The sequence below is a fragment of the Chrysemys picta genome, chromosome 4, assembly GCF_011386835.1.
Source record: "Chrysemys picta bellii isolate R12L10 chromosome 4, ASM1138683v2, whole genome shotgun sequence".
In the NCBI taxonomy this organism is placed as follows: Eukaryota; Metazoa; Chordata; order Testudines; family Emydidae; genus Chrysemys; species Chrysemys picta.
The window spans coordinates 40,210,432-40,234,554 of record NC_088794.1 but is presented as its reverse complement, the minus strand read 5'-3'; the positions used below and the strand labels follow the sequence as shown (position 1 = coordinate 40,234,554).

General features: G+C 43.2%; 1 protein-coding gene and 1 long non-coding RNA gene across 4 annotated transcripts in view; one reads left to right on the top strand and one right to left on the bottom strand.

Annotated features, from left to right (window-relative positions):
- Positions 1-24,123, top strand: part of TMEM86A (transmembrane protein 86A) — a 78,997-nt gene that overhangs the window by 20,538 nt on the left and 34,336 nt on the right. The window lies entirely within an intron of this gene.
- On the bottom strand, positions 544-4,338 carry LOC135983368 (uncharacterized). Its single transcript, XR_010600955.1, has 2 exons — positions 3,261-4,338; positions 544-2,019 (listed from the first exon to the last, which is right to left on the bottom strand). It is a non-coding gene; the product is annotated as an uncharacterized LOC135983368 (long non-coding RNA).

Sequence of the window (24,123 nt, the reverse complement as noted above, 5' to 3'; positions counted from 1 at the left end):
CTATTCGTGGTATGTTTGTAATTTATGTGACTGGACGCGGGTCTGTCAAAATCCCTGTGCGCATTGTACATCTGGGAACCTCTGTGCAGTCTGTGTGCTGAATGCCCGTGTGGGAGGGATGTGCAAGGTGTATGGACCAGCTCTCTAGCAGCGTGCCTAGGTGTGCATCGTAGGTGTAATGCAGCCTTGTCCACTCACCAGGATCGAGGGATCCTCTGGGGAGTTTTTTTAAAAAAAGTTAGTGTCCTCCCTTCACATTATAAACATTTATCCCGATGCATTCTTTTCTTCCTCTCGCCATTCAGCCTGGACTAGTAGCTGCAACAGTGGTGGTGGAGAAGGGATTAGACTCTGTGCCTGGGTCGGCTAATTATCATGACAATTTTGCAAGGCTGATGTCATGTTTATGGTTGGCTGTATGTTTATGCTGTTCCAGTACTACAAAAATATCTCTCTATGCCCAGTTAAAATAGATAAAATATTCAGAAAACACTTGGTATTAGCCAGAAACGCCCATCAATATTTTTACATATTCCTGTATTGTTTTTCATGCAATGTTCAGACTATCAGTGAAAAACAAGGTACTTAGTGTACCAGATAAATTTCGAGTTATACAAGTATCAGTATAAAATATCAATACAACATTCATTGGAGATGGTATCACACCCCCCCTTTCATAATGGAATATTCTATCCTACTGCACTTTGATTCCTGTAGGATAATTGTAAAAACACTGCATAGGTGAAAGACCTTTTTTCCCCCTAAAAAAAGAAATCATTGTTAAATTTCAGTGTTTATTAACATTAAAGTATATTGTTCATAGGGGATCATGACTGTATTGTAAATTCTATACACTGATATATCCTAAACATCATATGTTTGTCTGGCCTTTTGGCTGGGGTAGGGAGGGAAGCAAAGAGCAGATTGCAACTTCACCTCATGTCAAAATATGAAAGAAAATGAATAATGATGTACCTGGAAATATATATTATAAATAGAAATAAAAATATTGCTAGGAGTTGACAAAATTCTTACACCATGAAATTAAGAGCAAAATTTGACCCAGTGTGTGTGTATGGTGTTAAAAAAAAAAAAAAAACCCCTGAAAAACATTTCAAGGTCTCCAGTTGTAACTGGGTATTGCCCATCTTGTTATTTATTACTAGCAGAAGCCAGTAATAAGATGCCTAGTTGTATTTTTCTCCTTCCATTTTCTTTTGGCAGAGTCAGTGTCCTCAAAATATACCTGGACCTGAAATACTGCTTGCAATTTTGCCAGAGACACGATTGATGTATCTGTTCCTTTTGCCACCTGAGTAATTTCAGGGGTTGAAAATTCTCTCTCTCCTGCTGAACATGATTCATAAAGGCTCAGGACTAAAGAAAAAATTAGGTTGCAGCTGTTATAGGTAACTTTCCTTGCTGCCTTCATTGTATTCCGAAATCTTGTGTATTCCCTCAGACAGGGTTGCTGTGATAGAACTGCTATTTCCTGCCTTTCTGCTGAGATTCTCTAGTTCCTTTCCAGTGATGTGGGAACCCTCTCTAAGTAAAATTGAGTTTCAGTTGTTTTAGTAATCAGCTTTTATCGCCCCCTCCACCAGCCTGGTGGTCTACCCCCCAATTTATTCTCTGGACCTCTTAGTTATGTCCATATTCCTAGCTCTGCCTTGGTTTTCCAAGTCACTTTGAGCTTTCTATTTACCTATCCACCTGCTCTTTTTTTAGTAAATCCTTTCAGAAAGAGACCACTTTGCTTATAATTTTCCTGTGGACTTTCCTTCACTTCTATGCCCATTTGTGGTTCTCATCTGCAGACTCAGTTGTCCAGATTATCAGATTTCTGATTTGACAGTACCTCTGCTTCTTCCTCCTTAGAGACCAGTGAGGGCTGTATTGCCCCAAGTTCACCTCTAATATTGCTCTTTCCCAGCAGTAGCTGCTCCAGATGGAATTAGACAGCTAGGTGCAGGCATCTCCTCTCTTCTTCCTTCACCAAGCCAGAAGCAGCACCAGGGCCTTTTTTTTTTAAAAAAAAAATTACTATTATTGAGGCTTTAATCCTTTAAACTGATCAGAATGTCTATCTTTGAGACTTGGTCCCCCTCTTCCTCTTGTCACAAGGCATCTTTGGTCTTTATGCACACATTCATTGGTGCACCCAGTATCATAATATATGTCCCTACATGTGCATGCGTGTATATCTTCCACTACCTTGCTTTAATTTAAATAGACAACCCCACATTTATCCTTACACTAATATACTAAAATAAATATATCTACCTAGTGTAATGAATTGGATTTTCCTAACAATCAGTATTCTCATGTACTTGAGTGGTTCACAATTCAGTTGAAAATGGGTAAAAACCAAATAACTTTTGAAACCCCACATTTTTTTTTTTTGTAAAAATGAGTAAAAAACAAAGGGCCTTGTCTATGTGGAATAGGAATACTACTACTTGCCTGTCTCACCGCGTAGTCAAGAAGCTTAATTAATATAATCCATACTAATACAATGTGCAAGACCACATGTAAAGGTTTGTGTATGAACTATTACAGCTGGTTGTTTAGAACTGAAGTAACAGTGGCTGTGGCTTTAAGATCTAGAGGTCCAGGTTCAATCCCTACAGATGAGTCAATATAGGGTGTTATTACATTAATGTGGAAAAGCACTTTGTGATCCCAGGATCAAAGAACCTCTGTGTACATCTTACGTGCCTTCATATGCTGTCCTATTTCCAGGACACAGAGTTTATCTGAATGAGTTTAACTGACAAATCTATAGCCGCATCAGGAATAACTGTTAGTCAGCAGGTTAAATAGTCCCTTCACTACAGCACATAGCCCAGAGATATTAGTGTAAGCGGAGGAATGGTCCCGCTATTGTGGGGAACTTTCCTGGCTTCTGCACTACCCCGGTGAAGTGGGCTAGCGAAAGGATCTGAGTCCTCACTCCCACTTCCTTTACCCAGAGGCCTCCCTGCCCTTGAGGACTCCCCTTCCACTCTCCTGTCTGGCAGAGTGCTCATAAACCCCGACAAGGTTGGGCCCAGGATTCCTGGGGGGCTCAACCCCCAAACCTGCTGTGGTCACCCAGGAGAGGGGCTAGGGTGTCCCCACTCCGGGGTAATCTCTTTGCACTGGGCACCTCCGTGACCCACTGATCATTTCATACAATTTAAAGCAAATACAAGTTGTTTAATTAACAATTTTTAAAAAGAATAAGGAAAAATGGGAAAAGTTAAAGGAAAACACATCACCCCACTCTGTGGCAGGGAACATCACAAACAGTGTCTCTGGAAGGTCAGGGCAGTTCACAGTCTGTTCCTTGTAGGTCCCAGGCCTCCTTCTCAGGTCCTGGCTGTGCTGCAGAGACGCTGTGGGTTGGACACTTGCTCTGGCGGTGGCCACACGCTCTCAGGCTCTAGCTGGCAGGACCCTTTTTCCCAGCGTTGCCTCTGCCCGGTCGGGGTTATGATCCCCCTCCAAGTCTGGCCTGCAGAGCCTCTTGGCCGAGGCGTCTCCCTGTGCTGGGCCCACTGCCCAGGTCCCCCTCCTCTCCCCAGCTGCTCACCGCACCCAGCTCCGGACTGCTCCAGCCCCAGCTCCAGCTCCACTCGGCCTCAGCCCGGCTGCTGCTGCTCCTCTGCCTCCAGCTCCCTGGGCTGCTTCTCTGGCCCCTCTGGCTCTGGTCTGCCCCCAGGACAGGTTTGCTCTGCAGGCTGCTTCTGTGATGCTGCTCCCAGCTCTGACCTGCTTCCTGGCTGCTTGTCTGGCCCCTCTGGCTCTGGTTGCTACAGCTCTGCTCCCAGGGCAGGTCTGCTCTCTCTGGGCTGTGCTCTGGCTTTGGGGCTGCAGCTCTGCTCCCAGCAGCTTAGCTTGGGCCCCTGCTCTCTCCTTAGCTCGGCCCCACTGTCTGACTCAGGCAATTCCAGTTCACACGGAGGACGGGACCCCCCCCCGGCCTCCTCACTCCCTGTCAATCAGGCTGATCTGGCGCATTGGCCTCTCCCCATTGTTCCTGGGAACTGTCAGTCTCTGGGTCCTGATTTCCCATCGACCCTTCCCCTTTTAGTGCTGGGAGCTAGCCAACCAAAACACCCCCACTGAATGTTAGTAAGGGGGCAACAGTCCCCTTACATTAGGCATCAGCAATTGATATTGATTTGTCATCTTCCTGTTTTCAAAGTACTCTGGCCAATGGCTCTCTTTGAAGTGATTCCCTTGTGCTTTACATCAAAGCTGGAAGTTCTTTGATCAAACACTTCAAAAGCAGTAGGTGCAAAGACTCTTTACCCCCGTCTTTGCCAGGCCTGCACAATAGTTTGCTGCCTCACATTCCAGTGACTGTCCCTTGCAGTCAGTGCAACAGTAGTGAAGAGGTGAATAGGTCTTTAGAGCCTGAATTAAAATAACTGCAATATCATGCAAACGTTGTTAATTTCTTTTTATGCTTTTAGGGGGCAGCCTTTGAAGTTTGCTCTTAGTGCATTTGAAGAATTGATGGAGATATCCCATCTCCTAGAAGTGGAAGGGACCTTGAAAGGTCATTGAGTGCAGCCCCCTGCCTTCACTAGCAGGACCAAGTACTGATTTTGCCCCAGATCCCCAAGTGGCCCCCTCAAGGATTGAGCTCACAACCCTGGGTTTAGCAGGCCAATGCTCAAACCACTGAGCTATCCCTCCCCCCCAAATTAAATTTGTTCTAGAACATGTTTAAAACCAGACTCTGTAGGCTAGGAAAAGGTAATTGTGGGAGGGGTGGCTGCCCCTCACTGGCAGAAAAGGGGCTAAGCAGCCTTAGGGAGGCTGCGCCAGAGGCAGCCAATTAGAAAGGGACTGAGAGAAGTAGCCAGTCGTGGCCTGGAAAGCCCATGTAAGACGGGCTGCAGGCAGAGCAGAGTTCAGTAACTGACTGGAATGCAAGGGGAGAAGCCCTAGCATCTGGGACAATTCAGTGCTGCAAGCAGGGACTGGAGAGCTAGAGACAGCTCCTGGCTGGCTGCTAGGGCCAGCAGGTTGAGACCCTGAGGTAAGGGCAGAAAAGGGTACTGGAACTGCATGGGAAGCGGCCCTGGGACAATGAACTGCAGTTGCCACTGAGGGAAGAGGCTGGGTGGAGATTGCAGGTCCCCTGGAAGGGGAGAATGCAGTGTGGCACAGCTGGAGGGCAGTGTCATGAAGAGGATGCTGTGATCCTAGGAGTAATGTGTGTCCAGGAGCAGAGATGACGGGGGTGGGTGAGACCCTACCAGAAAAGGGTGCAGAGCTAATTCCCAGGACCACCAGTAGGAGGTGTTGCAGTGGTGAATTGTACCCTGTCACAATAATACACAGGTTTGTCCTAAAGGAATGTGGGTTTACCTCAATTTACATATTAGCAGTAAACAAAACCATCAAAAAAATAAATAAATGGAGATATACCTATCTCCTAGAATTGGAAGGAACCCTGAAAGGTCTAAACCAGTGGAGGTTATCCTCAGACTGAACTTGGGAGGCAGAGAATTCATATGGCTCCTGCACCCCAAAAGGCCTTCCTGACATTCTGGACAAAGACAATTCCTTTGGAGGAAGTATAAGGGACAGAGAGAGACTCCATCTTTATCTTACACCTGGGGAGACAAAGGAACCAAACACTTTATGCTTGGTGTGTTGGTTCCTGGTCACAGGGTCTAGTCAGCTGTGCTGGACAAAGACTGATTAGAGAGAAAACTACCTTGAGCACTGTCTGTAGCTTGTTAAGTTAGGTCTTAGCCATTAGAAAGTGTATTTTTACTTTTGTTTGTAACCATTCTCCCTTCTACTTGGGATCACTTAACCTTGCTGTATTTTCACTGTAATCCAACAGTGGTTAACTTCAGCTAAAATGATAAGCTGTACTTTTGTCTCTTTAAAGGAGCAATGAACCTTATCACTTCCCTGAGTGTTCCAGGAGAGGGCTGGCGGCTTCAGGGCAGATGGTTCTGGGCAAATTCAGAACTGGGGGTGTGTTGGGGTCACCTTGCAAGCACTAACCATGGCTAGTGGAGACCTGGGTGGGGCTGATGTGGTGTAGGCAGGTGGTTGGGTCCAGAGTGCAGAACCAGGGCTGCACAGCACACACAGGCTCAGGAAACTACATGCTTGTCTGTTGGGGATCAGGCTGTGAGCCACAGCAGCAAAGCATTTAAGGCACACAGGGAAGCTGGTGACACAGCCTCTCACTGGTCTGTGTTGAATCCCAAAATGTTGCACCGTGTGAAATTACATCTTAAAAGCGAATTGTGGAGCAGAAAATAGACTAGGGCCCTTCAGTTGTGCTTACACAATGCCAAAGTCAAGCTTTTTTAAAAGTTGGTTTCTGCTTGTTTCCCCCTTGAAATATAGTCTTCGTTCCCCTCTTGTTTGCTGGAGAACTTTGGTAAAACCTTAGGAGGACTGGAACAGTGATAACACATGAAGCTGTATCCAGAGCAGCAGCTGCTCCACTCTACAGTAGAAGTGGGAAAGGAAACTGCCTAAAAGTCAATGTTCTGCTCCTCCACCGATCTTGTAAAAGTTGGCAGAAGAAAACAGTGAGTCTTTATATTTCATAAGGAAGCAGCAAAGTCAAAACCAACTACTTTGCAGTTCACCTTTAACAGCCGCTTTTCACGTTCCTCTTTTTCCCACAGACTTGGATAGTGCAGTATGCTGGGATAGCTGACTAGCAAGCTGAAAAGTCGATGTGGTATATCCTGGGCATATACCACAAAGGCATTATTACCTGATACAAGACCAGATTAGCACATGGAATTGCTTTTGGTTATAATGCATATCATCTCTTGCCTGCCTGCAGTATTGGCCTGGGTGGGAAAAATATTTGAAAACAGCACATGATATGATTTCTCTTGTTTTCTAAGATGATCTTTGTATGTGCATTCCAGATGCAGCAATTGTCTTTGGCTACTGAGGAGTATCTTTCTCCCAGTTTTTATTTCCCCTCAAATACTCCTACATAGAATGACGCAATTTGTTAAAGAGGGAAGAATTCCTGAATGCAAAGAAGTTGGAATAGTGGAAGTTTAATTTCCACCACCACACAATTTATTGTTTAAAAAAATAACTTATGGAGGTTTGGCACTGTAAATAGGACATTTATGCATATCTTATATGCAAGTTATAGTCTTACATAATGTAAATAAGGGTATATGCTGCAAAGTGTATTATGGCATAGAGTCATAGATTCCAAAGCCAGAAAAGACCATTGTGATAATTTTGCATAAAACAGGCCATAGGAGCATGTTACAGATACATTGCAAGCCATCTCTGCTAGAATCAACTCTGGACCAGAGCCTCAGCTGGTGTCAATCAGTGTAGCTCCTTCAACATCAATGAAGCCTCAGTTGGTGTAAAATAGCATAGATCTGGCCCAGAAATGGCTCATCCCTCTGCCAGACCTTCCTACTGTGTTCTTCAGTATTTTGACGATTCTGTTGTAACTGACCCTCGTGATGGAAGTTTCAGTACTTACTCTGGGATGCTGTTCCTCCCCACCCCCAATATCTCAAAGCAATTCCTTTGCCTCCATGGCATATACCACCTTCTAATCTTAGCAGGCAGCTCTTATAGTCTCGTTGGGTATCTCATAACCTCCTGGCCTTTACTTGCTTGTGGTACAGCAGCAGAGCGTTAGTTAATGGAGGAAAGCCAAGATCTTGACCACCCTCGGCAGGTGGAGATTGGGCACATACTGAAGAGATGGACCACTTAGATTGTGAACACTTGCTCTGTGAATTGGGGAGGAGAAGGCAGCATGCCAATTGCTCCACTGCAGATTATTACACTAGTGGGAGGATTAGTGAGTTCTGCCCTTGTTTCTGGAAGGGACTAGTGCAGCAATGATGAGTAGCACCAGCCTTAAAGAGTGGGGTTGTAAAACTGAAGGGAAAGCAAGCAACAAAACCCAGACTGAAGCGCTGTTTCCTTGGTGTAGGCTAGGATGGCCTAAGGGCCCCTTCTACTAGCAGAAAGAAAGGAAAACTAATATAATGCATTACATGGAGACTGTTTGTTTAGTAAGTATTTGCTGATTAATTCTATTCTCACTCAGTAGCCACTGGCATCAGTCTCAATGAAAAGAATGCTTTTTGAAATGGTATTGAAAGGGGTTTTGTCCTCTCCCACTTAAACAGTTTCCAGTATGGGTTTAGAGGGACTCATTACTGAAAGCCACTGTCAGCTCATGCCTTCTAGCAGCCTCCGAGCCCCTGCTATCTCTGGGGCCAGGGTATTATTTAGGCTTGACCTCACCCACCCACTAATAGTCTTGCTAGTGTAGCTCTAGCCTTCTAGACAAAAAACTTAGATGTGGAGCCTGAGATTTTCAAATGATCTTAAAGAAGTTTGGATTCTAATGGGATTTAGGTGCCTAACTCCCTTAGATCTCTTTGAAAAAAATCTAGTGCTGCTCAACTAGCAGCAGCAGAAGGTTTAGGTAGTTTAATCCTTGCCTGTATTGTTTCCACCATCACTACCACTGGTGGAGCATCACAGCTCTGATTTGTTCCCTGGTCTTGACAAGGCTGAATTGGTTAGAAACCATTTTCAAGCATTGTAACACTATAACATGATGGGCCAGTTTGGGTCCACGTATGTTGTATCAGGGTTAAAGAACAGGTTACAACTGTATTTGAAGCCATGTGATAGGCTATGTAGCAGGTAGTTGGTCTCTAGCTCTGTTTTGGGGACCATGTTCAAGCCATGCTCTACACCTGTGCTAGCAATGGCGGTGGAAAACATGGCTTGCCAATATTATTCATGCCTTAATAAGAACTGGTGCCTAAAGAATCCAACTCAACCTGCACTCCCAGGGCTTCTGCTCTAGTCCATTTAGGTTCTTATACTGCACCCATCTCTGTGGTATTGGGAATCTTCCATTGATGTGTTAAGCAACGTGACTAGCATCTACCACCATTTGTGCTTTTTCCTCTATTCCTCTTTTACCTCTCCAAATGGCTTTATAGCAACATTGACGGCTTCTGCACAAAGAAAAATCAGTATCCTTAATTCTCCAATGACAGCATCCGTGGAATAGGGTTGGTGAATTTATACTCCTAATTTTCCCCTAGGCCAGACAAGGCCATTGTGTATGGTTGTACTGTATGCATAGTTTAGTTTATGGTCTCTGCACACATGGAAGTCGTGCAGTTCTGCAACACTTGCCCTTTTGGGAACTAACCTTTAAAGGTCAAGAGTATCATGGGCTCCTAAAGTCAATTCCCATTGAAGTGGGATGCTGGTGTCCTTCAAACAGTGCTCTTTGTCCTCAGAATCACATCACCAGCACTAATTCCCATGGGGCACCTTGAGCCAAAACCAACTTCCCTGCGCATGAGGTGTTTCATGGTCTCTGCATGACTAACGGAAGCAGGATTCCCTTCCTGTGACCTGTTGGTACACGCTGTTTGATTTCAATGTCTGGAAAAAATAAGAACCAGGCAAACACAAGACAGTTACTGAGTATGCAGTGCTGCATATTTCATGGGACCCTCATTTAGACAGACTGCACATTGGGCTTGCAGGAAGGAGGGCTTTTCAAATATTTCCCTGCCTGGTAACTTTTTTTTTTGAATGTTGTTCATGTGGTCCTCCAAAGCGCCCCCGAATCATTTCATACTGCTAGTTGCAACCTAAACCACTTTGGGGCAAATGTTCATGCAGGTGTGAACATGACACTTGTAATAGCAACACTTCTCACTCCACCTATATGGGAAGTAGGGCACCAAGCACATAAGAAAACATCCCCACACTGGGAGCCACTGCAAACAGGGCTTCTTCTAGGCTACCAAGAGCATGAATGAGTTTGCCCCTGAGCATGCACTTCTCTTTTGGGAAAGAGAGACGAATCCACTAGGGTTCTTCTCCCCACAGGATCCTGACAGTAAGTACCTGATCCTTCAGAAAAGCCAACTCCCTCCAGTGATGCCCCTAACTTAGTGCAATACAATATATGGGGAGGAAAGGTGCATTCTTTTGTGAGCTTGGCTTGTGATCAGCCTGTGTCCTGATGCATAATATTTTTAGGTTGTTTTAACCAAAATTCCAGTTCTTTCTGTAGAGAACAACTTAGGATTAGTTTGCTTTGGTTTAAAGGCAGTTTTCTTCCTAAGCTACATCAGATCCCCTTCCTCACAAGAGGAAAGCAGTAAAGGAAAGAATCTTGAAAGATCCATTGTAAGTCTAATGGTAATGGGATTACCACAGTAGAAGGCTAGATCTCATTACAGCTGAAACCTTGTTTGTTTTTGTAAACATACATGACAAAGAAGGGAACTACAAAGCGTGTGATGGAGATAACATGTTGGGCCTATAAGTATCTAGATAGTAAAAGAGCTAGAAGCGCTGCATGGGCTGGTTATTCAGCTTCTCACATGTCCTGGGTATCATCAGATCCATCCAAGCCAATGTCATTGTTGATCAGAGCCAACTGAATTTCCCTTGTTTGTGCTTGTGTACATATGCCTGGTGTTAGTTTCTCTGCTTAGAGAATACACACTGTAGAAAAGTGTTTTTCAACCTGTGGTCCGCAGACCCCTGGGGGTCCACAGACTATGTCTAAGAGGTCTGCAAATAGTTGTCATTACCATAGAACAATGGTACTTAACCTGGGGTCTGCAGACAATGTCTAAGATTTCTAATGGGGTCAGCACCTCTGCTTGAAATTTTTTAGGGGTCTGTAAATGAAAAAAAGATTGAAGACTGGTGCTGTTACACAATTTTCTACAGCAGTAATATGTATTGAGAGATGATTAAAGTTGTGTAACCAAACAACTGCTGTTGCAAAGACAAAAACAGGGTTTCAACCTGCCTGGTCATGTCATAGGAGTGCCCCATTTTCTTTTTTTCTCCCTCCCCCAGACATGTATTGATTCAGGGTTAAGGTTGAGAAATTAAACACTAATCTCAGGATAAAAAAAAAAATAGTTGCGATGGAACACAATCTTATTTCCATCTTGTTTATGTTCTAATGCTGTTTCTCTAGCGGTATTGATAAGTTTTTCCATTCAGTCAATATACAATACAAACTAGATTTTTTTTTCTTATGCCGTAAGTTTACATAGTTACAGTAGTTTTCAGAATTGTCTTAAGACTCAGAACAAAAAACAAGCCAAGTTTAAACAAAAATGCAGTAAGCTTTTTCTTGATAGAGCGCTAATTACTGCATGTGTCTCTTTTGTAACTTTGGTGACACAATTTATGATTATGGATATACAGCTACTGTCACCCTAGCTGACCTGCTATTGAGCAAAGCGTCATGGGCCAGATTGGAGCTATGCCAGTGTTTACCGTCTGAGTATCTGAGCAGACAGCCTTATAAGTCATGACTTTTTAAAAGACTAAAGTTATCACTTGCACACTTTTTGCTATGAGAGTTATTTCCCCCTGGTCTAGAGTGGCTCATGACAGGACAGATTGTCAAAACCAGGGCAGACACCCCAAACTGGTGGTGTGTTCTATAATTAAGTTTCACTAACTCAGTAACAAATGTGAACTCCTGGATCACTTTAAGTCTTACCATGGAGTCACAGACAGTCCACTTAGGCGCTCCAGTCTATCTTGCCACCCAGGCAAGCTAGACTTAGTGATAAATAGTCACTTACACATGAAGTATTCAGGTTGTTTCCAGTCCCAAGAGACCAGTCACTTACCCCAGGTCAATTTGTATCTTTAATCTCATACCAAAAAGACAGTGCTTATAGCCAATCTTATAATTGTTAAACTAACTAAAGGTTTAAGAAAGAAATTAGTTATTTACAAGTTAAAGCAAACATATATACACTGAGTTACATTCTGTGGTTCCTAAGGATGACAGACGTGGTAATCTAAGTTTAAAATGTCTTTCGGGGTAACCACTGGGGATCTCTACCTTAGTTTAAGGTCTCCATCCAACTGAGAGTTCAAACAGCAAAGAGATTAAAAATTTTCTTGTGATCCTGTTAATCTTTTACATTTGGCTTCCAATCCATAAGACGAGCCCCCTTGCATGCAGCATTTCCAAGGTGTGATAGAGCCATTCACCAATCCTTTGTATTGTGATGTCCCTTAGTAGCCGGTTTAATCTTGATAGGCCTCCTGAATGGATGCAGTGACAATCCCCATGGCCAGGTTCACATGTTCAGAGCAAACATTTTCAAAGTTATAAAGGAAAATTTACATATTTCCTTATGGCATGAAATACAGACATTACAAGTGAGATTAATGCATGCAGCAACTGACAAGTGTTTCATAGAGTCTAAACACTAAATACTTTCTTCTAAGACTAATGCCTATTTTGAACAAAACTAACATACAGGAGAGCTGGTTTGGTTTCCAGCTATGAGTTTGTCAATTCTTAGCTAACTCCTACTGCGTTGGCCAGAGTTGGCCCTTGGTTTATCAGCCTTACACCCCTCATGACAAACAACTAGCCTTAGTGATGAACAACTGAAATTGGAGGGTTATAATTAGGGTGACCAGATATCCCATTTTTAAAGGGACAGTCCCATTTTTGGGGACTTTTTCTTACATAGGTGCCTATTACCTCCCACCCCCTGTCCCTTTTTTTCCATAGTTGCTATCTGGTGACCCTAGTTATAATAGAAGATGCATTTGTACCTTAATTAAGGTTGTTGCTCCTGCTCCCACTGTGGTTAAGTTTTAAGAAATCAGTGCTGATCACCACTGTCAACAATGCAGTGGAATTAAATTGCTTCATTTGCTCAAGTTTATCTTTAGTCATATGCCCATAAATCTAAACATGCTTTGTAGATTAAAAAAAAAAATCCGAGTCTGAAGTCCTTAGACAAAACTCCCTTATGATGGCTTTTCATATTCATTTGAAGTTGAAGTATCTATATCCAAAACAATATCCCAAGGGTCACAAGGGCTTCAGTCACCATAAACTTTGCAGATAATTGCACAGGGCTGAGAGCCATCCATGTTCTGTGGGGAAAATCCACTTAGTTAATGAGAGCATGAAACCGTCCCATATCGGGGCTCTAATCCAGCTCGCCAGGTGGAATGAACCTATGCTTTCCTCCTGGGAGTTGTATCTATTTGGCGAGAAGTAACACTTTTGATAACTATTTGTTAAACACAGAGCCACTGATGTTTCCTGCAAGACTTTTCTCAACTATAAAGTATTTAGTCATTTAACATTTAGTGACAAGTGAATGCAAGACAGCAGATAATGTCATTTATGGAAAATCCCATAGAGAATGAGACTTCTATAGAAGTTTTAAAGTAGCCGATTGTGTTTAACAGGTGCCATTCACAAAATACAGAAGGAGGTGCCATCCTGCCACCCAATAGTCTTGTGGTTAGGGTACTTACCTTGGATGTAGGAGAGCCAGGTTCAAATCCCCACTGGGAACATGGTACTTGAACTCCTATCACCCTGCTGCCACCTGAAAGCCTATATGCTGGTGGACCTCAAGGTCTCCTGTTGTACTTTGTATAAGTAGTTAAGTGTTCATTGACACTGGGACTAGAACCCAGGTGACCCAGCTAACCATCAGGCTATAGAATCCCTTACTCTTCTCTAGGCCAATGAATATGCTACTTATACAAAGTTGAACATCTTCAACAGGATAGATTGGGAGCTCCCACCCCCATAATAGGCTATAGCTGGGTGGCTAGGGCACTCACCCCCCCCCCCCCAAAAGCTGGTTCAAGTCTCCTCCAGAGTGGGGATCTGAATCTGTACCTCCCACATCCAGGTAAGTGGCTTAACCACCAGGTTATTTGGTATAAGAGGAGCACCTCTAACACCACCTCCATTTTATGAATGTTTGAAATGTGGTGACTGTTGAAGTGAACCGTTTCAACATTTCCAAATTCTTTTTTGACCAAAACAATTACCTGAAATCAAAACAATCTAACTTTGTATTTGACTCATCTGCATTTTTTTTTTCAAATGATAAAAGTTTTGGCTAAAACATGTCACCCAGCTCTACCAGTTATGTCCTATTAAAAATCACGTGGCAATTTATTATAGTAAAAGGCCTCATGTCCCCATCCTCAGTGCTGGTATCCTGCTGCCTTGTACTCACATCAGACAGATGGAGCAATGCATTCCCCATCCCGCCCCCCCCTCCATTGCTTAAACTGCCATTAGCTAAAAAGCATTTAATTCATGACTGACTTCTAGATAAGTCTGACTGTTTAACCACTTCGATCATCGCTGCACCTACTACTGTAGGAGCATCCTCCACTCTATGTATCTGAAGAAGTGGGCTGTAGCCCACGAAAGCTTATGCTGAAATAAATTTGTTAGTCTCTAAGGTGCCACAGGTACTCCTGTTCTTCATCAGTAAGTATCCAGGTAACCATGACAAAGCTGCTTCTGGGATAGTGGTGAAGAGGAGGGAATTGATCATTAGCTGGAATAGCAGCTTGAAGGTGGCAGGTTGGCAGACTTCTTTTCATGTACAGCACAGCCCCATTTAGCCAGATGCCTTGAAGATTTTAGGCACAGGCCGAAAGGGTTTTGTGATAATTGTGGAGAGTTCCTGGGTAAGTGATTCACATAGTGGAATACAACCTTGATTCAGATAAATGGCTGTTTCTCTTTGGACAAACAGAATGCAGTTCTCCATTTACACTAGTTTTAATGCCATGGAGCCAGATCCTCAGCTGGTATAAATGGACACCGCTCCATTGATGTCAGCGGAGCAAGTGCAGATTTATATCACCTGAGGATCTGCCCCATTGATGACAGTAGTTACTGAGGTTTACCCAGTTGTGAGATTAGACTGAGGCACATGCGGTTTAAATATCCTTGCAGTCTGGGTTTAAAACAATAAGGAATGTCAAAGCTGAGACAATTCATTACTAGGCAGACCACATTTTCCTTTGGTGGGCTGTGATGTCCTCTTTCATTAACAGTAATTTTGTAAATTACTTCCAAATCTGTAGTCTAAGTGTGAAGGGAAACTGGACCAGCCATACCTTTAAATAAGAATGGGTGAAGCTGTGTATTGAGCTTTTTGTAGTGTTTGAATGTAGGAAGTCGCTCCATACGCCACCCAGAGCCCAACTCTTCATGCAGATAGATTTTAAATCATGTGAAATCGGAATTACTTGGCATCAGGCACAGGGATTTCCTAAAGGTAACAATATACATTCATGCTAATAGCAGGAAGCTCCAGGTGACCTATTGCCAAAGGTTACAGGTAACTTTCAAATCAAGAGCTATAGCTGAACATCTTTCAGTGTAGAATGGATTAAAGAGACAAAGGGACAGATCCTCAGCTGGTGTAGGTCCAGTGACTTCAGTAGAGCTATGGTGACTTAATTGTGGGACTGGCACAATTTTCTGCCAGGATCAGTAATTATTTTGTTCCTTGTGCTTTTGTAATGAATGATAGAAGTGTGATCTAAGCACAAAGCAGGGAGCTAGGCACTCCTAGATTCTAATTCTAGCTGTTACATTGATCCCTTGGGTGGTCTTGGGCAAGTTGCGTAACTTCTGTCTTTCTTCCCCTTATCTGTAAAGTGGGCATGATGAGGGCAGACTGTTGTGTGGAACAATAGCGGTTTGTAAAATGCTAATTATCTGTTAGGACGTGGAACATGCACATACCTGCACCATCATATTATGAGTGCAGACCCCTGTGTGCCCCTCTTAAAGTAGTTTAATACCCAGGCACATAATCATTAGAATTTGTACCTGCAAAACCCACTGGGGTTAGTGGATTGTGCATGTTCAAAACACTTGTTGCACTATATTACTGATAGTGATTGCACCTGCCAAATTTGGCTACATTGGGAGGGGAAAGGGCGCATATGAGGCCTGATGCTATGTCCCCTGAAGTCAATGGCAAAATTCCCAGTGACTTCACTGGTGTGAGATCAGACCCACGCAGTGACTAGTGTCGGAAAGTGACTTGTTCAAGTCACAGGAAACCTGTGGCAAAGTCTGGAAATTAAAAATCTGTATCCCCAATGCCATGCTTTAACCTCAAGACTGTCCTCCAAGCACATCAAGAACAAAGACAGCTGCCATTTGTTCCTAATATTACATCTCACTGGGATACACATCTATTGGGACGCTTCAGTATTTTGCTCTCATTTTCTTCATCACCACCGGCTTTCTGTGAGAAGAACGTGATCTGCAGTTAAAGCATCTATGCCTGTACTAAGTGTACTAATTCTGCTCTAAATTGGGAACAATGCAATCTGTGCTTCACTCCTAGTATGTTTTTCCTATAACAATGAATCACAGCTTGCTATTGACAGATTCTGCAGATCCAGACAGCACCCCGGTGCTAGCACCTTTACAGTAAATCTCCTTCTTTTACAGCTGTCAGCTCTATAATGGCTTTCATCACCACTGAAATCCATTATCACCCTTCTTCCCTGTATCTCACATATCTCCTTTAACTTGCAAAGTCCACAGTTGCTAGGCTGTGTGTGTGTGTGAGAGAATTCATTGTGTTAATCTAGCAGAAGGAGCGTTCCTTCAGCAGCCCCAGTCTGGCTGGAAAAAGTTTCACAGAGATAAGAGACTCCTGGCTTTGCCAAGGGAAAAGAGTCTCCTTTGGAATCTTAAACAGGGCTGTGATGTGCCATTAGCATACAGCTCAGCCATGTTAGTACTTCTGTAGTCTATCTACATGTGTGTTTTGAATCACCATTTTCACAGACTCAGATCACTTCCCATAGAATGTACATAGATTCATAGACTCTAGGACTGGAAGGAACCTCGAGAGGTCATGGCAGGGACTTCCCAGGCTGGAATGGCCCCATTTTACACAGAAGGGCACCTCTTCCCTTTCTTTTGGGCCCTCACTCAGCCCTGTCCATGCAGGGGAGCAGTTCTAACTTACGCCAGTGGAAGATAGGACATAGTGGAGCACCTCTCTGCCCTGCTCCTTCCTAACCACTGGAACACGCATTCCATGCTGGCCATGCCAGAGGGAGAGGGAGTGTACAGGTAGGGTAGGTACAGGAGCGTTCCCCTGCACAGTGGGGGAATTTGCTGCTTATACAGTGCAAATCAGACAGGAGAATCAGGTCTAAATGTATGAAGGTGGCAAAAATCTAGCATTGCAGCCTGGAAACCAAAATAGCTTATCTGTAGAACAGGCACAGCACAGTTAATAGCAATACAACTCTCACCACAGCATCGTTCCGTGTCCCATTGGTGAGACTGTAGTTTTGTCTCCATTGTAATAATTCTTTGCCTTCCTATTGACACTGCCAACAGATACCAGTGAAGTGCCTATTGAAGTGGTTTATTTAATATATGCACCTGCTCTACGAGGAGCATGGAGACCAGCAAGTTATATGTGAAAAGAGGGATGAAGACTGTTTCATGGCCTAATTGGTCACCAATAACTCAACAACCTAGAAATTAGTCACCTAATTATTCCCCATTTTGATCCAGCAACCTAGAAATAGAGGCCTTATTCTCCCTTATGTTAAGGCCCTTTTTACACCATTTTGGCATTGTAAAGAGACCCGAAAGAGGGCAGAAATGCCCCCTTGAGAATACCCCTGCAGAGAGCCTCCTCAACTCCTGAAGAGGTAAAGTAAGGACTCTACTATAGCCCTGCTCCCAGACCCTGGTATGAGAATGGCCAGAGTGCACAGCACTATAGACAATCTCTGCTTTCCAGGGCCCTGAGGAAGCAGAATGTAAGTTAGAGCAGCCTTGAGGCTGCTCTAGTTACACTGTGGGCCAGACAGAACCCTGCACAACTCCAGAACATGGCTAGTGCAAAGTGACTTAGAGCCATCGTTGCTCTCTTACTCCATCCACACTCAAAGTACAGGATTACAGTTAGAAAGCAGGCTGTGAAGCTATGTATCCCATTACCACTTTCTTGAGCCTTCCAGTCTCCTGCAAGGCAACATTTAAAATGATATGAAACCTAACGCTGCATTTTTTCCTTGATAATGTAAAATCTGTTCTTTTCACAGAAGAATGTGATCTAAATAATGATGAGTCTCATGAGACCATGTGCTTGTGACCTGAAAACCATCACCACAATCCTCCATGAAGATTTTTTTTTTCCTGTAGCAGTAGAAGTTTATCTAGATTGGCTTGCCCGGCTAATTGTATTCCCCCCCGATAATGAAGTTATTTTGGAGGAAAATACACGGCATCTTCCCTGTGATTATTGTAAGCCTGCAGTCTGGTAGATGGCTGCTTCTGGCTCTACTGGAATTTATCATTTGCATTACATTAGCCCCCTGAGGTCTCAGTCAAGAACTTGGGTCCCTCTGTGCCAAGCACTACACACACAGAGCAATGGTCCCTGCCCAAAAGAGCTTACTGTCAGAGTATGAGGAGAAACAGGTGGACAAGCAGATACAGGTATGGGTGTGTGAAGCACACGGTAACAAGACAGTTATGGTTAGTGCAGTAAGCAGCAGTTACAGCATATCCAGTCTTTAACCATTTTTTTGTTTTGTTTTTTAAGCTATCACAGCAGAGGTGAGTTTTTAAGGAGAGATTTGACAGAGGCTAATGTACTGGGTTTACAAAAATAATCTACAAAGCAAGAACTCCTCCTATGCATAAGGGAAGGCATAGGAAAATGAAAGCAATTCCTCTCCTCCAGCATTTCACACAACTTCTTGGTCTGCTAAGTAGGATGCAGTCTTGCTACCACCACTTTCTGGTGCTCAGTTTCCTATGACTGATTATAACCATTCAGAAAGTGCTGATTTGTCATGAGCTCCCTTCCCCCTCCAGAGGTATCTGAAACAGCAACACATTTTAATTCTGTTGGCTACTGGAAACAGTACATTGTTGACCACACTCAATGAATACTACCTTGAAAACTGATGCCCAAAGGATTGCGAGGGATCAGGAGTTAGTCAGCCCCCCTTCCAATCATATTTCTACTGCTGGCTAAAAAGGGTTTTAAGAGCCCTGCTTACAGTAGTACGTTAGTCCAATAAGTAGGATAACAGGACATTTGGTGCAGAACATCAGGTTAAGTACAAAGTGAAATGTGTGTTTCTGATAATCTGGCTTTATGAATCATTAGCCACAAAATTAAGGCTTTATAGCTGAGTCATGTTGGCTAGTACTTGAAGGCTTTCCTTCTCTCCTACTAAATCGTGGACAAATACGTTACTTTTGACATGGAAAAAAAATTGAACTATGCTGTTAAATCCTCATGGCAGTTTCTATGCTGCCTAATGTGCTAGGTACACTGGTCCCTGTTAAACAGCCAACTGTTGCCAAAAGTCACCATAAAGTGTTAGCTGAGATACCACTCTTTCCCCCCCACCCCATATTTAGGGCGGGACATAATTGACAACTGTGGTACCTGACATAACAAACACTGACTTAATGGTGACACCTGGATAATCCAATGCCTGGTGTCATTGCATAATGACAGTACAGCTGCAACTTCAAGAAATGGCAGTGAGGTGGTTAACAAAGCAAAAGCGGGTGCCAACTTGCATGCTATATATTTGTATAGGGTAATCTTAATGTGTCAAAGTGGGGTGGGATGAGGGTGTATTTGTTTAGGGCCAAAATGTGACCACCTGTACTTTAAAGTAGTTGTACTCAATGGGAGCAACTTCCTCTAGCTTCTAGACACTTGATTTTGATTCCATGCCTGCAATTTTGCATCTGGAAGTAATTGCAGCTACAGTTTTACAGGCACAAATAACTACAGATGCATTTTCTAAGTCAGATATGCAACTGCCTGATTACACCCCAAAGAAGATAGATATCTGTTATATAAAATGTACTATTTTTCCAGTTAGGAAACTGTATGGACAAATCATAGGCCGAGTTGAACCTATTAAAGAAATCAAATATTTTCCCTTTCTCCCATACTCCTTCAATACAGTATAGTAACACTTTTCACTGTTGACACCTGACACACCTAATGAATACCTGTTCCTCCCTTTTTGATTTAATTCTCCTCAGAAATTAGATACCCAATCAATAAACACAACTATCAGATTTTACCATGATGGTGCTAAACACTTGAGCACTTTTACACTGCTACCTCCATATAACGCGACCCAATATAACACAAATTCAGATATAACAGAGTAAAGCAGTGCTCCGGGGTGTGTGTGTGTGTGTGTGTGTGTGTGGGGGGGGGTTACTGTGCACTCTGGTGGATCAAAGCAAGTTCAATATAACGCGTTTTCACCTATAATGCAGTAAGATTTTTTGGCTCCCGAGGACAGCGTTCTATCAAGGTAGAGGTGTATTTGCTTTGTGGAGTGGTGGCAGGGCACCTCCTGCATAAAGTCTAAGCAGCAATAGAACCTGTCACTCCTTCGTTACCAACTTCTGTTATTACAAGTGTTTTATCCCTGATCACTATACAAGGAGACCTGTTAGTTATATTCAATTTGTAGGCCTCTGGGCAATCCCTCAAAGCTTGTCTGACACCCATTGTCTCTTCCACTCCCCCTCTAATCCCATGTGCTATATATTCTGAATGGTGTCATTTTAAAAAGAGATGGAGACCTAGCCTAGAGGAGGCCTTTCAAAGATTCATGATTGATATGGTAGAATCACTGCATAAGTTTACCTGGGTGAGGAGAGGCACATCCTATGTAAGATATAGGTATTATTGTTTGTGGTAAACCATGTCACCTGGTACCCTACCCGTGAGATGGTTGAAAAGTAGCATGCAGGATATCTTGGGGTTCTTGGATAAGAAGAGACAGCAGGTTCTTTTCCTGAGAAGTCTGAAGGCACAATGGGAGACATTGACAACAGGTAACAGATCTTCACAACCACATTCCCCTTGGTCTTGCAATAAAGTAACAGGGACTAATTCCCCACCGTCGTCAGTGAGTGTTGCTTCTTTGATTTTTAAGGGAGTTGCATCTCTAGGTTCCCCAGGGCTGACTCTGGTTTATAATACTTTATTTGTGACATCACAATCAATTCCTTGCCAGCAGATTGGCACCCCCGCCTCACCCACCCACAGTATACTTAGCCTTTTCAATACCACCTGTCAGCATTGCCAGGGCAGTGAGAGGCTGGTGTTTGGCAACACAAAATTGAAGTAGCTCCTATTGCTGAGTTACACTGGGTTCCAACCATGAGGTTGAGTAGTGCTCAGTCCTGTGGGCAGACATTGCACAGCCACAGGACAGTAGAGCTGACAGTAGATATTGTCTTAGTTTGTTTCCTCAGAGCTATGCTGTCAGAGATTCACTTCCCTCATGTGTTTGGTTGGGACAAGACCTATGACTGGGATGGTTTTAGTTCTATGTTCAGCCACAATGATTAATGCTGATCTTTGCCATACAGAGATGAAACCGAAAGTCAAAAGGATGGCAAAATTTTGTCTTGAAAATTAAGCAATTTTTTGTGACTCCCATTTCAGAGCATAGCGGTGAAGGAATTCCCATCCACTTTGATGGAGCCCCCCCCCCTTTTAATGACAATTTGATTAATTCTCTCCCACCCCATCCTCTCCCTACACCTCCACTGAGGTGCCAGGAAAGGAGATTTTCTGAGACCAAGGCTACTCCAGCAATACATTCAAGTTCAGCACCCAAGGATTCCAAGGGCCAGTGCTAAAGGTTTAATTGTAATCTTTTGGCAGATAGCCACAGTCTACTCTTTAGAAACAGTCAAGCATTATTAGTTGCCAACGGCTTTGGTCAGTTGAGGAGCAAGGCTCTGAAGGGATGTGAAAGGCTTGTTTTGCTCAACTGGGGGTATTGCTACTGAGCCCACTGTAGGAAGAGAACATAAATTCCATTAGGATGCAGGGTGAGGGGTTGATTTGTGACATTCCAGGGTGGAAAGTATTAAGCTAACAAAGTCTGCATTAGTGTCCAGTTGGCAGGGGACTCCCTCAGATTACATAAAAACTTAGGAATGGCCATTCTACAGCAGGTCAATGGTCCATCTAGCCCAGTATCCCGTCTCTGACTGGGGCCAATGCCTGATGCTTCTGGCAGTTGGAAGCTTAGGGACACCCAGAGCATGTTGTGTTGGTGGATCATTGATGAACCTATCGTCCAGGAATTTATGTAATTCTTTTTTAAACCCAGGCATGCTTTTGGCCTTAACATCCCTTGGAAAAAAGTTCCACAGGTTGATTCTGCATTGTGTGAAGAATTAATTCCTTTTGTTTGTTTTAAACCTGCTGCCTATTAATTTCATCAGGTGACCCCTGGTTCATATGTTATGTGAAGGTGTAAATAACACTTCCTTGTTCACTTTCTCCACACCATTCATGCTTTTATAGACCTATATCGTATTCTCCCCCAGCTGTCCATTTTCTAAGGTGACCACTTCCAGTCTTTTTAATCTTTCCTTGTATAGAAGCTGTTCCATAACCTTCCTCATTTTCATTTTTGAGATGGGGCAACCAGAACAGTACACTATATTCAAGATGTGGATGTACCATGGATTTATACAGTAGCATTATGATATTTTCTGTTTTATCTATCCCTTTCCTAATGGTTTCTAACAGTTAGCTTTTTTGACTGCTGCTGCATATTGAGAGGATGTTTTCAGAGAACTATCCAGGATGATGCCAGGATTTTTCTTGAGTAGTAACAGCTAATTTAGACCCCATCATGTTGTATGTATAATTGGAATGTTTTCCACTGTGCAATACTTTGCATTTATCAACACTGAATTTCATCTGCCATTTTGTTGCCCAGTTTAGTGAGATCCCTCTGTAAATTTTCAGTCAGCTTTGGACTTACCTATCTTGAGTAAGTTAGTATTTTCTGCAGACTTTGCCCCTTCACTGTTTACCTCTTTTTCCAGATAATTTGTGAATGTCAAATTGCGCTGGTCCCAGTACAGAATCTTTGGGGACCCTGCTGGTTACCTCTCTCCACTGATCCATGAGAGGACCTTTCCTCTTATCCCATAACTCCTTACTTTGCTTAGGAGTCTTTGGTGAGGGACCTTGTTAAATGCTTTCTGAAAGTTCAAGTACACTGTATCCACTGGATCACCCTTGTTCACATGCTTGTTGACTCCTTCAAAGAATACTAGTAGACTTGTAAAGGGAAATCATGCGTTACCAAAGGTATGTTGACTCTTCCCCACCTTATGTTTTCCTGTGTCCAATAATTTCATTCTTTACTGTAGAGTCAACCAATTTCCTTGGTTCTGAAGTTAGGCTTAGCAGCCTGTAATTGCCAGGATTGCCTCTGGAGCCTTTAAAAAAAAAAAAAAGCACTACATGAGCTACCCTCCAGTCATCGGGTACAGAGGCTGATTTTTAGTGATAGGTTACATACCACAGTTCGTGGTTCTGCAGTTTCATATTTGAGTTCCTTCAGAACTCTTGGCTGAATGCCATCTGGTCCTGGTGATTTACTATTGTTTAATTTATCAGTTTGTTCCAAAACCTCTCAATCTGGGACAGTTCCTAAGAATGGTTCAGGTGTGGGAATCTCCCCCATATCCTCTGTTGTGAAGACCAATGCAAAGAATTCGTTTAGCTTCTCCTCAACAGCCTTGAGTGCTCCTTTAGCACCTTGATTATCCAGTGGTCTCAAGGATTGTTGGGAGGCTTTTTTTTTGTTAGTTTGTTCTTAGCTAGTTGCTCTTCAAATTCTTCCTTCCTGGCCTGCCTAATTATACTTTCACACTTGATTTGCTGAAGTTTATGCTCCTTTCTATTTTCCTCACTAGGATAGGATCTCCAATTTTTAAAGGCTGCCTTTTTGCCCCAACCACCTCTTTTCGGTTTTGTGTGGTTCCCTTTTACTAATTGGGGGGATTTCTTTGGCATTCCCACCCACCCACAAGGATGTTAAATTTAATTACATTACGGTTGCTATTACTAAGCGGTTCAGCTGTGTTCACCTCCAGGGCTAGATCCTGTAATCCATTTAGGGCTAAATCATAAATTGCCTCTTCCTTTGTGGTTATAGGACAAGCTATTCCCAGAAGCAGTCATTTATGGTGTCTAAAAATTTTTATCTCTGCATCCCTCCCTGAGGTGACATACCCAGTCAATAGGAGGATAGTTGAAATCCCCCATTATTATTGCATTTTCTGCCTTTGCAGCCTTTCCACTCTGAGTATTTCAGTCACCATCCTGGTTAGGTGGTTGGTAGCTTATTCCTGCTGCTGCACTTTTATTGTTCAAGCAAGGAATTTCTATCCATAGAGGGTTTTTTTGGTACAGTTAGATTAATTTAAGA